Raw genomic sequence first — 12,167 nt, 5'->3', positions numbered from 1 at the left:
TAACTAAAATAATAATTTATTAATTAAATTTACAAACTCCCAAAAAAAATCGAAAATCTAAAATGGTCAAACTAAATTAAACTAATATTGACCAAAAAAAAAAATCTAAATCTAAATTAAAATTAGAATAAAGGTAAAAATAAAAGAAAACGAACTATAAATTCAAATAACATTACATAGAAATACTAAATCTAAGAACATCTGCTATTCTCCTCCTCTTCAAATCTGCTATCACGTTGAACTAGTGCAACAATTTTTGGAATCTCAGGTCTCCGTAGAAGATTTTTTAGAAATAGATGCGAGGAGCTCAAAGCTGGGCATGGGATTGTGATTGGTCGAGTATACCAAAACCCTAACACCGCACCAAAGCTTATACAACAAAAGGCTCAGCGATTTCTGTCGAGCTGATACCAAGGCCAGGACTGCATATCTGGTGGAATGTCGTTTAGCCCCTTACATATACCCCATACTCGAGAGATTTTATCATCAATGGTCAAGAGTTTCCAAACCCTCCACTCACTCTTCACTTATTTATGACACTAATAAGTAAGTATGCACAGAAAACGTGAAAAAGAAAGGCTTAGTATCAACATTCCTCGCACCAGGAATTAATGTCAGCTTCCGAGGACCTAGAGACACTCGTAGCCGTAGTTCAAAACTGCGAGACCACATCTTTAAGTCTTCCTATGTGGGAGTCAAAATAAGGTCAACAGTTGACACATTATTTACAACCGGCAGTGGTGAAGGGTAGCTATCAATTGCCCACAACCTGTTCCGTGCAAAGCCATTTTGTTCCAGTGATCTAAAACCACCAAACTGAGGAAAGCAAAAGGGTATCCCTCCTCTAATTTCTTTTGGTGGCTTAAAAAGGGCCTTGTTTCTCACAAACAACAGTTCTTCGTCAGGTTCATTTTACATGATATAACTTGTCCACCATATAAAAGCACCTGAGCGAAGTCTCCCCAAGGATCCGTAAATTTTGCCGTCTCCAATCCACTGGAATCCTTAACGAGATCCACCATCATTTTGTCGCTCCTTCGAAAAGGGACTTTCAACTTGAACCCCATGGTAGCTATGGTTGTGAGATTTCTTCGAACTTGAGCAGCTGAAGTTCTTGGATTGCAGTGACACTCCTCAAGTTTCGACCGCGAAACCCTTATTTTTTTCTAAGAGCCAAATCGGCACCAAATTTAACCTAAGTTGCGAGGGAAAAATAAACCGGCGAAAGCACCTTAACACCATATCGATCCTCCCGACGTTGAACTGGAGGATTTCTGGTGCAAAACTAGAGGATCGATCAACGCATTTACATAGGAACAAAAGCTTGCGCAGGCTCCCGCACTACGGATTATGAGAAAGGTAAAGAAACTGAAACGGAATGTAACAGGACGGAATACGGAGAGAATTTCCATACCATTGGAGTTACATTACTCTGTTGTTGAGCATGTTGCAAGGTGTCATGGAAAGCATGCTTCCAATGGTGAGTGCCATGTTGGATAAATGCAGAACAATAAAAATTTTCAAACCTTTGGCTTAATGAGTAAGTGCCTGTTGAAACTCCTCTTGCAATGTCCGTGGTCCAACAACTGCGTACACAACTTTGTGTGCATCAATAGCCCAGAATGGATGATCTCACACTATAAGAGGAAGCATAATAGCAAGGATATCTGACCCACTATCCACAGCTTTCCAAGTGATTATAACAAAAGCTCGATTTTAGACTGAGGAATTGGCCCGATATTTTCCATATTTTGCTAACAGAAACCTAATTTTCCTCACTGGCTAGATCGACTTCACCTACATTGCTGATTCTGACGGTGAAGATTGCTCATGCCCGAGATTTTCTCTGTAATTGAGCCCACAATTTACCCAAAAGAGTGGATCTGCCCAACTGCCACTGGCACTTTTAGATCAGAAGGAGGCTGTAAAACGTCTTCTTCTCATCACTACACAAATAAAATAATGAATTATGCTTTCAATAAAAAATTTCAAATGACATGAATTATTTTTGAGATGGTCATTGGCTCTGCCAAGAAACCTGAGTTTTTTTTCAAATACCTCATCCCTTGTACGAGGTTGTCACAGAAGATGGATTGATGAGCCCATGTTTCAAGGTACGGCTAGGTGGGCTATATTCTGGTGGTAGTACGCAAATCGTTAAAACGGCTTTGGGCATCCATGGAGATGAAATTCTATATGTTGGAGATCATATTTACACAGATGTTAGCCAATCTTAGGTTCATCTTAGATGGAGAACTTCCTTAATTTGTCGTGAATTGGAAGAGGATTTTTAATGCTTTGGGCCGTGGCAATAATCATAGAGAAATTTATTGTTCGTTATGAAAGGCTTTTTTCTTTTTCTTTTTTAAAGTAAATTATGTGTCTTGGTTTATAATATAGTTTTTGTTTTTATTTATTTTTGTTGTGTTTGGTTTATCTTTGTTTTTTATTTTTAATGTTTTTTTATGTGTTTTGTTTTCTTAATTGTTTTATTGTTTTACTTTATTTAAAAGAATAATTCTATTCCTATTTTTTTTATGTTGTAACAAAAAATAATTTCTAATGATTTTTTTAATGTTATTTTGAAAACATTTAAAAACAAACTGAATTTCGTTCCTAAATTACCTTTTAAATATTTTTTATCTTCTAATAAAAATATTTTAAAAAGAATTTGAATTTTATTCTATTTTTTTTATATTTTTATGTTCTATTAAAATTAAAATCTATTTAAAAGAAATTGAATTTTATTCTAATTTTTTTCATTTTGATATTTTTTTAAAATCAAAATCTTTTTAAGAAGAATTAAAATTTTATTCAAACCCTCAAACAACTTAAGATTATTTTATTGATTTAGGATAATTTTTTTTAGCAAATGGAGACAATTATATTGAAACATTGAAAACATTTATAAACATTGTACTTTTGGATCCTCGAGATGGTATGAAAACGCACTAGGAGAGCATACATATTTGAGATTGAAAATAGCATCCTACCTACTCTATGCTAATTGAAAATTACAAACAATTACGTGTAATTAAGTTTCCGATGTAACCATTCACGCAATAGTAGTAAAAATATGTTCATTTTCAATTTACCAATTTTAAAATGAAAATATACTAGGATGATTTAATCTAGTTTCTATGAGTGTGATTTAATGAAATAAAAAAGAAATTGATCTAACCTTGTACTTGATTGAAACCATCGAAACCACCTTTCGATAAGGCTTTCATAGGCGCGATTTCTACTGTTATTCCGATCATGCTACAACTTCTCTTCGTCCTCCTCAACCTCGTGTTCAAATAATTGTTCATCATTAGATATATACGATTCTTTGAATGTTAATTCATTGTTTTCTTCTCGAGAAGTAGTTAGTCTTTTGGCTGCTGTCAAGATCTCTTCTTTGCACGAGGAGGAGATCCTGACACTTGCTAAGATCTAAGCGATTTGTTCCAAACTTATACTCATCCTTTTTATTGTGTGTTTTTTTCTTTTAACTAAATGAAGGTTTTTGATTTGTGTTCTATTTCTATGTTTTCTATATGAGAATAAACTTAAATGAAAATGCCTAAATGCAATTAACCCTATATAAAAACGATTCCTAAACAATCCTCCTAACTAGCTTACATCTAAGTTTGCTTCCCCATGTTACTAAGATCTTGCTATCACCAAGTTATCTTTTCAACATGAGTTAGCTTTTCTATAAAGAAAAATACTGGTATTGAATTAAATTTATAATCCCTGATCCTTTAGCACCATCCCCGACAACGACGCCAAAATGTTGGGCAATTTAATTTCCTTAATTTATTTTCATTAAATTATCAACCAAGGATACTTGTAATCTTGTGATGATGCCAGCAAAATATATGCAGGAGTAGGCAACTAACTCTAAGCTAAGAAAACTAAAAAGTCTCTCATTCAAGATGTAGTAAGTGAAGGAAGAGGCTCCTATATTGGGATGTCGTGGTTGTCCTTCCTCACGCTACTGTCCTCAAGAAGAGAAAATAGAGAGCAATAATATGTGATGCAAAGAAAGTAAGAGAAGAGAATCCTAATTTAGGAGGTCCTGGCTATCCTTCCTCGCAGTTCTATTCCAACAACATTACCATTAAATCAAATCATAAACTCAAAAATAGCTTCAAATAAAGAAAAGGAAATGAACTTTAATTATTGTTCAGACCAAATAGAAGGAGACCCTAACTTAGACTCTTGGTTGTCCCCTCATATGCTGATTAGAACTTAGCTAAAATTCATTCATTAATAACGAAAAATATTCAAACATCTATGTAATTAATTGAAAGTAAAATCTGTAATGAAATAAATATATAATGAAATAAAATGTTACTTTGATCTTTTAGAGTGAGCTCAATTCTATTATGAAACCATCTCACAAAAAGATTGAAAAGATAGATCAACACCTTAGAATTTAACCTCTTCGAGGGGGAAACCTCCTTTACATTACACAAATGAACAAGTCTTGGATGATACAAATGACAAGACCTCCTTTCTATATATAGGAGTGTAAGGGGTCATAATATAATCAGAGCCGACATAACAATAATAATATGAGAGCACAATAATAATAATAGTGGGCTTCTATTGGGCACAATAATAACAATATGGGGACTACATGGGTACAACAACATAATAAGGGCATTGTACTAATAACAATAAGGGGTTACACTAGTATTATAAAGGCCTAACATGCACCTCTCCTTCAGAAAGTGTTGTCCTCAACGCTTGAGTAGTTCTTGATGCGTCTGTTTAAAATTCTTGTCTCCAATGTGAAATCTTCAGTAGATATGTTCTTCCACATGATGAGATAATCTGAAATTGATCGATTTCATATCTTTCAGGTTCTTGTTTCTATGACTGCTCCAAGTTCCAATATGATTTTTCCTTCCTCTTCAAGTTCTGGAAATATTGTTTGAATTGGGATATTCTGCAACTTTTGAATGAGTGTCTAGACTTCTTTGTCCTCCTTTCATTCATCCCTTGCTTTGTTTATCCAATCTGGTTGGATAATAGAAATAGCACAAAACAATGCTTCCACATCCTCATCCTTTCTTGAGAGTGCATCTGTAGCAAAATTTTTCTTCCATTTTCTGTAGATGACGTCAAAGTCATAACCCAACATTTTTGTGACATATTTTTTTTGTTCTTCTAAAGATAATATTTATTCTAAAAAGTATTTAAGACTATCATGATCCATTTTTACCTTGAAGTGTCTTCCCATTGGGCAAGGTCACCATTTCTTAAGTGCATGTGGTATTGCCAACATTTCCTTCTCATAAATAGCTTCCTTGAGATGTAGCCGTAAAAATACCCAATCACCTACATCAAAACTTTTCTCACTGCGATTTTTATCTACCTGTTGTTTCATTTGATTCTGCACCAAAGTGGCGTTATCCTTTAATAGTTGGAGAACTTTTTGTTGATGAATGATGTGATCTTTCACTACTTGAACCTTTTTCTCCCTGATATGTCCTTCTATCTTGAGAGTTTGAGGAGTGGTAATTTCTTCAAGTGCATTACAAGATATGGTCAGGTTCATTTCTTGATGCTCTATGTGATCTTTCACTTCTTGAACATGTCTCTTCTTCATATGTCCCTCTATATTGATAGCTTGAGGAGAGGTATTTTTGGCCATTACATTACAAGATATGGTCAGATTCATTTCTTCCTTCTTGATGTGGTCTTTCACTTCTTGAACCTTTTTCTTCTTGATATGTCCTTCTATCCTAAGAGATTGAGGAGTAGTAATTCTTTCCAATTCTTCACAGGATATGATCGGATTCATTTATTCTTTCTCTGGGGTTGGTTCCTAGTGTATATACTCTTCTTTTGACATTTCTTGATCCTTTTCTTCCTCCTGTCCATAATCAATGTAACCCTTGTAGGTTGTAGAAGGCTAGGAGAAACAATACTTCCACCTTTATAGTTGTGAGGGGTAGACTTCCTTGTTTCCATAATTTTTCTTTCCACTTTGTAACAAAGCCCTTTTACTCTTTTTTATTCCAATTGTTGTGGTGTTTCTCTAAAGAAGGTGTTTCTATTTGTATCCTCATTATGTGCTATCATTTCCTCCATAAAAATTGACCACATAACAAGCTGTTTACGAGAAAAAAGCCTTTTATACCATAAAAATTAATCTGGTTCTAAATATGAATATGCATTACATACCTTTTGTAACAGTGGCACTGTATGTAGATCAAAATATTGCACCATCTATAGTATCCAATTTACTGGATCCTTAACATCAAACTTCCTCATATCGCCTTTTCTTGATTTTAGGAGCTCGAGGTTGAAACGACTGTAACTCTGTAATTTCAGAACTACAAGTTCTAAAATTTCTTCTTGCGGTATCTCTCTACGTCCTCTTTCCAATTCCATTAGTCTGATCAAAATTGGATTCTCCGAGAAAGAGTTATCCACAATCTCTCAAGATGACCTCATTATATACCTTTCTAGAAGAGAAAAATTATGAAGTGCCACGTATCACTGTTTTGACCTTTGGATCTAAAAAATATACATAGGAAACTATAGTCCGTCCTCTTTCTGTAACTTCTGATGAAATTTTAATCTGATCCTCAAAACAAAAGTTATGAGGATTTTCCCTAGGTCACGTGTTTGGAATGTAATTCGGGAGTCTACAAAAACGTCCTCAGATCATATCTCCACAAATATAATGTGAAAAGCTCTGAAATTTGGACCCGAGGTTCAAAACGATTTCAGCCCAAATGGGTTTGGTTTTTAGTGTTTGAAACGTCGCAGAAGAAAATTTATAGCGCAAATTCCACGATGACCTGTTTGGAGCAGCGAAACCCTAGAATCCAAAGCTCTCATACCAAATGTTATGAAACCAGCTCACAAAAAGATAGAAAATATAGATCAGCGCCTTAGAATTTGGCCTCTTCTTTGGGGAAACCTCCTTTACATTACACAAATGAACAACTCTTGCATGATACAAATGAAGATACTTCCTTTCTATATATAGGAGTCTAAGGGTAATAATATAATCAGAGCCGACATAACAATAATAATATGAGAGTACAATAATAATAATAGTGGGCTTCTATGGGGCACAATAATAACAATATGGGGACTACATGGGTACAACAATATAATAAGGGGGTTGTACTAATAACAATAAGTGGTTACACTAGTAGTATAGTGGCCTAACAAGTTCTCTTAAGGCCAAAGTGACAAACTATTCCATAAATTCATATACTACCTTAAGACAATTTTTATCTAAAACCATAGAAAGAAAACTTTATTATATTCCATCATAAATTAGGATACATTCTCCAAGAGTTCTTTGCCTTTGAATGAAGGAGGTACTCCTATTTATACAAAAACATAAGAAACTAACTCATTAATGGAGATCCAATAATCCCTCCTAGATCCACAAAGACTTGATATGGTTACAACCAATATGAGACACATATTCATTTATCCATGATTTTTCTCCATGACATATGCTTGACCCCTATCAAAAATCTCCTTCAAATCATTAAGAGAATTCGATTTTGAGTCTTGGAGGCCACACAAGAATGTCTTGGAACCTTCCAAATCACTGACTCATGTCACCAAACTCATTCCACCTTTAGGTATAAGAAAATATATGTTATTTTTCTAACTTTTAATCATAAATTCACTTTAAATACATAAAATAAATAACTTTGTAAAATGAAAATATGAACCCATATGATAATGGAAATATAGGGTTATGTAATGATAATGTGATAAAATGAGAAGACAAAATGAGGATAATTGCGAAAATGGAGTGAAAATGTATGTTAATTTGGCAGCCCAACAACACCTCTCCAGGAATCAGTCAAAATCATTTACACATACCATTCAAAGGCATTCAATAGATGTTTAAAGTAGTGGTTGGTAGGAGTTCATTATCAGATACATCCGAGGGTTTCCAAACTAGAGAAACGAGGGCATGTGTTTGATTGATGGGCTAATGTTGGAAAGATTGCTATGAGGAGAGGAGTTGGTGGGAGTCCTTCTTATGGCAAGGTCCTGCACCTCTTACTTTATTTCTTAAAGTAGGCTTGAAATAAGTGATTATAGATATATGATACATATAATATGCAAACCACTCACAGCGCAACAGTATTGAACATTTGTATGAGACATAACTTAATTTATTTTCCATATAATTTTGCTTTAAAAAATGAAATATATGCTACCATGATGCAATACAATGATTCACGAACATTGGGCACCAAACAAATGACTTGGACCACGGTTGTTATGTACGATGACAATCATCCACTATAAACTATGATTATTAGCCACTCTGACACCCCTCATTTATGGTCGCTCATTGAACATGCTCATGAACTTTGAGATCACTCGACATGGTTAACATGCTTTGGTTAACGTAATCTAGTGTGGTGTGAGGGTCTTGCCTACAATGCCAGCTTTCTAACACCACTTACAAGAACACTACTTCACGAAAGGCATTTGACATTGCTTCATAATTTTTCATTTGTATATGAGAAATAAAATAAATGTTAAGCGCGCTTGAGCCAGAGGAGTTCTAGGATGGGTGACCTCCTGGGAAGTCCTGGTTACTGGGTGCAAGCCACGGAAGTGATGATTGATGCTATGTGATTCATTTCACTAGTTTCAATCCCACTTCTTCACCCCTGTGAGCATCACCCGATGCAATGAGTGCTAAGTGAACTATTCAAAAATCATGAGAAATTAGTCAGTTACGACTACCTCTCATGGAAATGGTCATATATGAATGACTTACTTAACGCAGTTGAATCCCAAAATGATATCTAAAATAAATGTTACTTCTCCCTTATCCAATATAATTCTCTTGATTACAAATTGAAGAATGTATCATGACATTTCCTTTCTCTCTTTGTGTGAACTTGATCAATTAGCATCTAGATACCTTCTTAGATAAAACTTAGTGTATGTATTGTATTTGGTATTGTGTCAATCATTCATTTTTTATGTCTTAATATTGCACTAATGGCCTTCCAATGCATGGTCGGTCTTGAATTAAAATTTTGACATCGAAAACCCCAATTTTGAAATTTTGCCAATCAGAGGCACAGTGCAGGGACAACCTGTATCCATCTTGGTCGATAGTGGGGCAACCCAAAAAATTATTGATGAATAGTTGGTGGAGTGTATATGCACTCATAGATTCATATATATCCTGAACAACGTGGGTGTGAGAGGATGCCCATGCCTCACCTCAATTGTCTTCTCTATTGTTGGTTCGATATGTTGATAATATGGTTGATGACAAAAATGTTGAGGATATGGTTGATGGTTCGATATTGAAGTCAAAATCCCCCCTTAACCCTTTAGCGAAAAATATGTCTCCTAAGGTATCTCCAATAATATCATATGAAGAGCCATAACATTTAACTTGCAATTATGGCCCACCATGATCATCTAATAATTAATTGAAATAGCACTAGACCCCAATTTAGGGATTGGGTGGATCATATTGTGGGGCTATGCTAGTGGGAATACTAAATAAATGACTTGAAATCCCCTTGATTTTCTACCTTGATGGCATTCATCTCCCAAATTTCTTGTTGGATACACAAGTTCTAGAAAAGATGACAAGGAATATGAGAGGGAGTTGACAAGGACATTAGGTTGTCCTAGAACATCATAAAGTGCATCCACATGGTTGAACATGGAATGAGAATTAAGGTCATAAAGTAGACTAGAGTTTTAGAGAAATAGGGTGCATCAAAATATTTTTGGAGTGTCCCAAAGGGAAATATACAATTCTTGTCTCCTTTAAAATACAATATAAATTTATTGTTGTGATACTATCCATAAGATTCTTAGAACTAGTGGTATAGTGTTTGGTCGTGAATGAATATGTGGCAAAGAAATATAAATATTTGACTCAGTGGCATAAAATAGATCATGGTGCCGAATCAAAATTTCAAAGGACATATCAAGGATCTCCAGTAAAATGGGGTTAGCAACCAAAGGCTAGCTTCCAAATAATTTAAGGAGAGTAGGGCATATTTAGAGGAGGCCAACTCATGAAACCATAGGTAAGAAAAGTGGTAAATTATCTAACAAATATGGTTAGAGTATGCATAAAAATCCCCATCCTTGAATGAAATTATGGTTTACGCAGGGCTCATGAGAGAATATGGGATGGAGGGTATATTAGCATGGTGAGAAAATGAGGGAAGGGTTTTATCTATTAAAGGAATATGGGATGGAGGTTATGTCTAAGTTCAGGGAGGCTCTTAGCTTTTTTGACAAGTATGTCCAATAATATCATATGAAGAGCCATAACATTTAGCTTGGAATTATGGCCCACCATGATCATCTAATAATTAATTGAAATAGCACTAGACCCCAATTTAGGGATTTGGTGGATCATATTGCGGGACTATGCTAGTGGTAACCCTAAATAAATGATTTGCAACCCCCTTGCTTTTCTACCTTGATGCCATTCATCTCCAAACTTTCTTGTTGGGTACACAAGCCCTAGAAAACATGACAAGGAATATGAGAGGGAGTTGACAAGAACATTAGGTTGTCCTAGAACATCATAAAGTGCATCCACATGGATGAACATGGAATGGGAATTAAGGTCATAAAGTAGACTAGAGTTTTAGAGAAATAGGGTGCATCAAAATATTTTTGGAGTGTCCCAAAGGGAAATATACAATTCTTGTCTCGTGTAAAATACAATATACATTTATTGTGGTGATAGTATCCACAAGATTCCTAGAACTAGTGGTATAGTGTTTGGTCATGAATGAATATGTGGCAAAGCAATCTAAATATTTTGACTCAGTCGCATAAAATAGATCATCAGGCTGAATCAAAATTTCAAGGAACATATCAAGGATCTCCAGTAAGATGGGGCTAGCAACCAAAGGCTACCTTCCAAATAATTGAAGCAGAGTAGGGTATATTTAGAGTTGGCCAATTCAAGAAACCATAAGTAATAAAAGGGGGAAATTATCTAACAAATATGGTTAGAGTACGCATCAAAATCCCCATCCTTAAATGAAATGGTTGTTTACACAGGGCTCATGAGAGAATATTGGATGGAGGGTAGATTGGCATTGTCAGAAAATGAGGGAAGGGTTTTATCTACTAAAGGAATATGGGATGGAGGTTATGTGTAAGTTCAGGGAGGCTTTTAGCTTTTTTGACAAGGATGGAGGTGGATGTATCACAACCAAGGATATTGGGATAGTAATGCATTCCTTGGGTCGAAACCCCAATGTATATTGGAAGTGGTCCAAATGTTTTATTTTCAATAATCTAGTCTCGAATACAATCAACCATAAAAGAGTAGTTCTAATCTGCCTGTAAATGAAACATATTAAATACACCATTCTAAATTCATTTTGCTAAGGAGAATCAAAGAAATAGATGAGTCTGGTCATCCATCACCTCCATATAGAGTAAACGACAACCAGGCCCACTATGTCTTTTACAACACATTGTCCCATGCCAAGATGAAGCTAGAAATATACATTTACTAATATTCATAGGAAAAGTGAAAATATTAAGCCAATATACAAAGATGCTCTAAAGGACTGCTTGAACTAGAGTCAACTTGCCTCCTAGGGAGAGCCACCTGTGTGCCCATGATAAAAGTTTACAGTGGATTTTTTCTATAAGTCAACTCCAACCCTTAATTCCATAACAATTATGTTGGAGCATAAATCTATGATATTTAAAATATGCATCCAAATCAGTGGAGATAACACCAAAAATATGATAAATCATCAGTACAAATGCATCATCTCGGTAAGTATTATGCTTGGAATCCCCCCAATCCAAGTTTTGGGCCATAAAGCCCAAGTTTTGACTAAGTCTGATTTAAAGAATCAATGATTTGTGGGCACAGAGCACGAAATTGTAATTGAGTCATAAGGTTGTCCACCCTTACTTTTGTAAAATGTAGTGTCGCCCTGAGAGTTCTACCCATGGTCCGCGGAACATGGGATTGTATAAATAGAGCGAGGCTCTAAGTGTAAAGACATATAAGAAATTAGATAGAAGAAGATCCAATGAGGAAGCATTGAGTCTAAAGTGTCAAGTTGTGTCTTTGGGTCATACAGTAGGAGAAGGCTTTGCAGTAGAGTGTGCAGAGGCCTAGTAGTCTGTAGCTGAGCGTGCGAACGTTTGCAGTTGAG

The 12,167-nt window shown here is 35.2% G+C and overlaps 1 pseudogene; it reads right to left on the bottom strand.

Annotated features, from left to right (window-relative positions):
- Positions 1-486: 486 nt before the first annotated feature.
- On the bottom strand, positions 487-1,025 carry LOC149238254 (putative glucose-6-phosphate 1-epimerase pseudogene; annotated as a pseudogene).
- Between the last annotated feature and the right edge of the window lie 11,142 nt (positions 1,026-12,167).

Source organism: Pinus tabuliformis, chromosome 8, assembly GCF_031772625.1.
Source record: "Pinus tabuliformis cultivar Carrire ecotype Pingquan chromosome 8, CPIR1, whole genome shotgun sequence".
Classification (NCBI taxonomy): domain Eukaryota; kingdom Viridiplantae; phylum Streptophyta; class Pinopsida; order Pinales; family Pinaceae; genus Pinus; species Pinus tabuliformis.
This window is presented reverse-complemented; position numbering and strand designations above follow the sequence as displayed.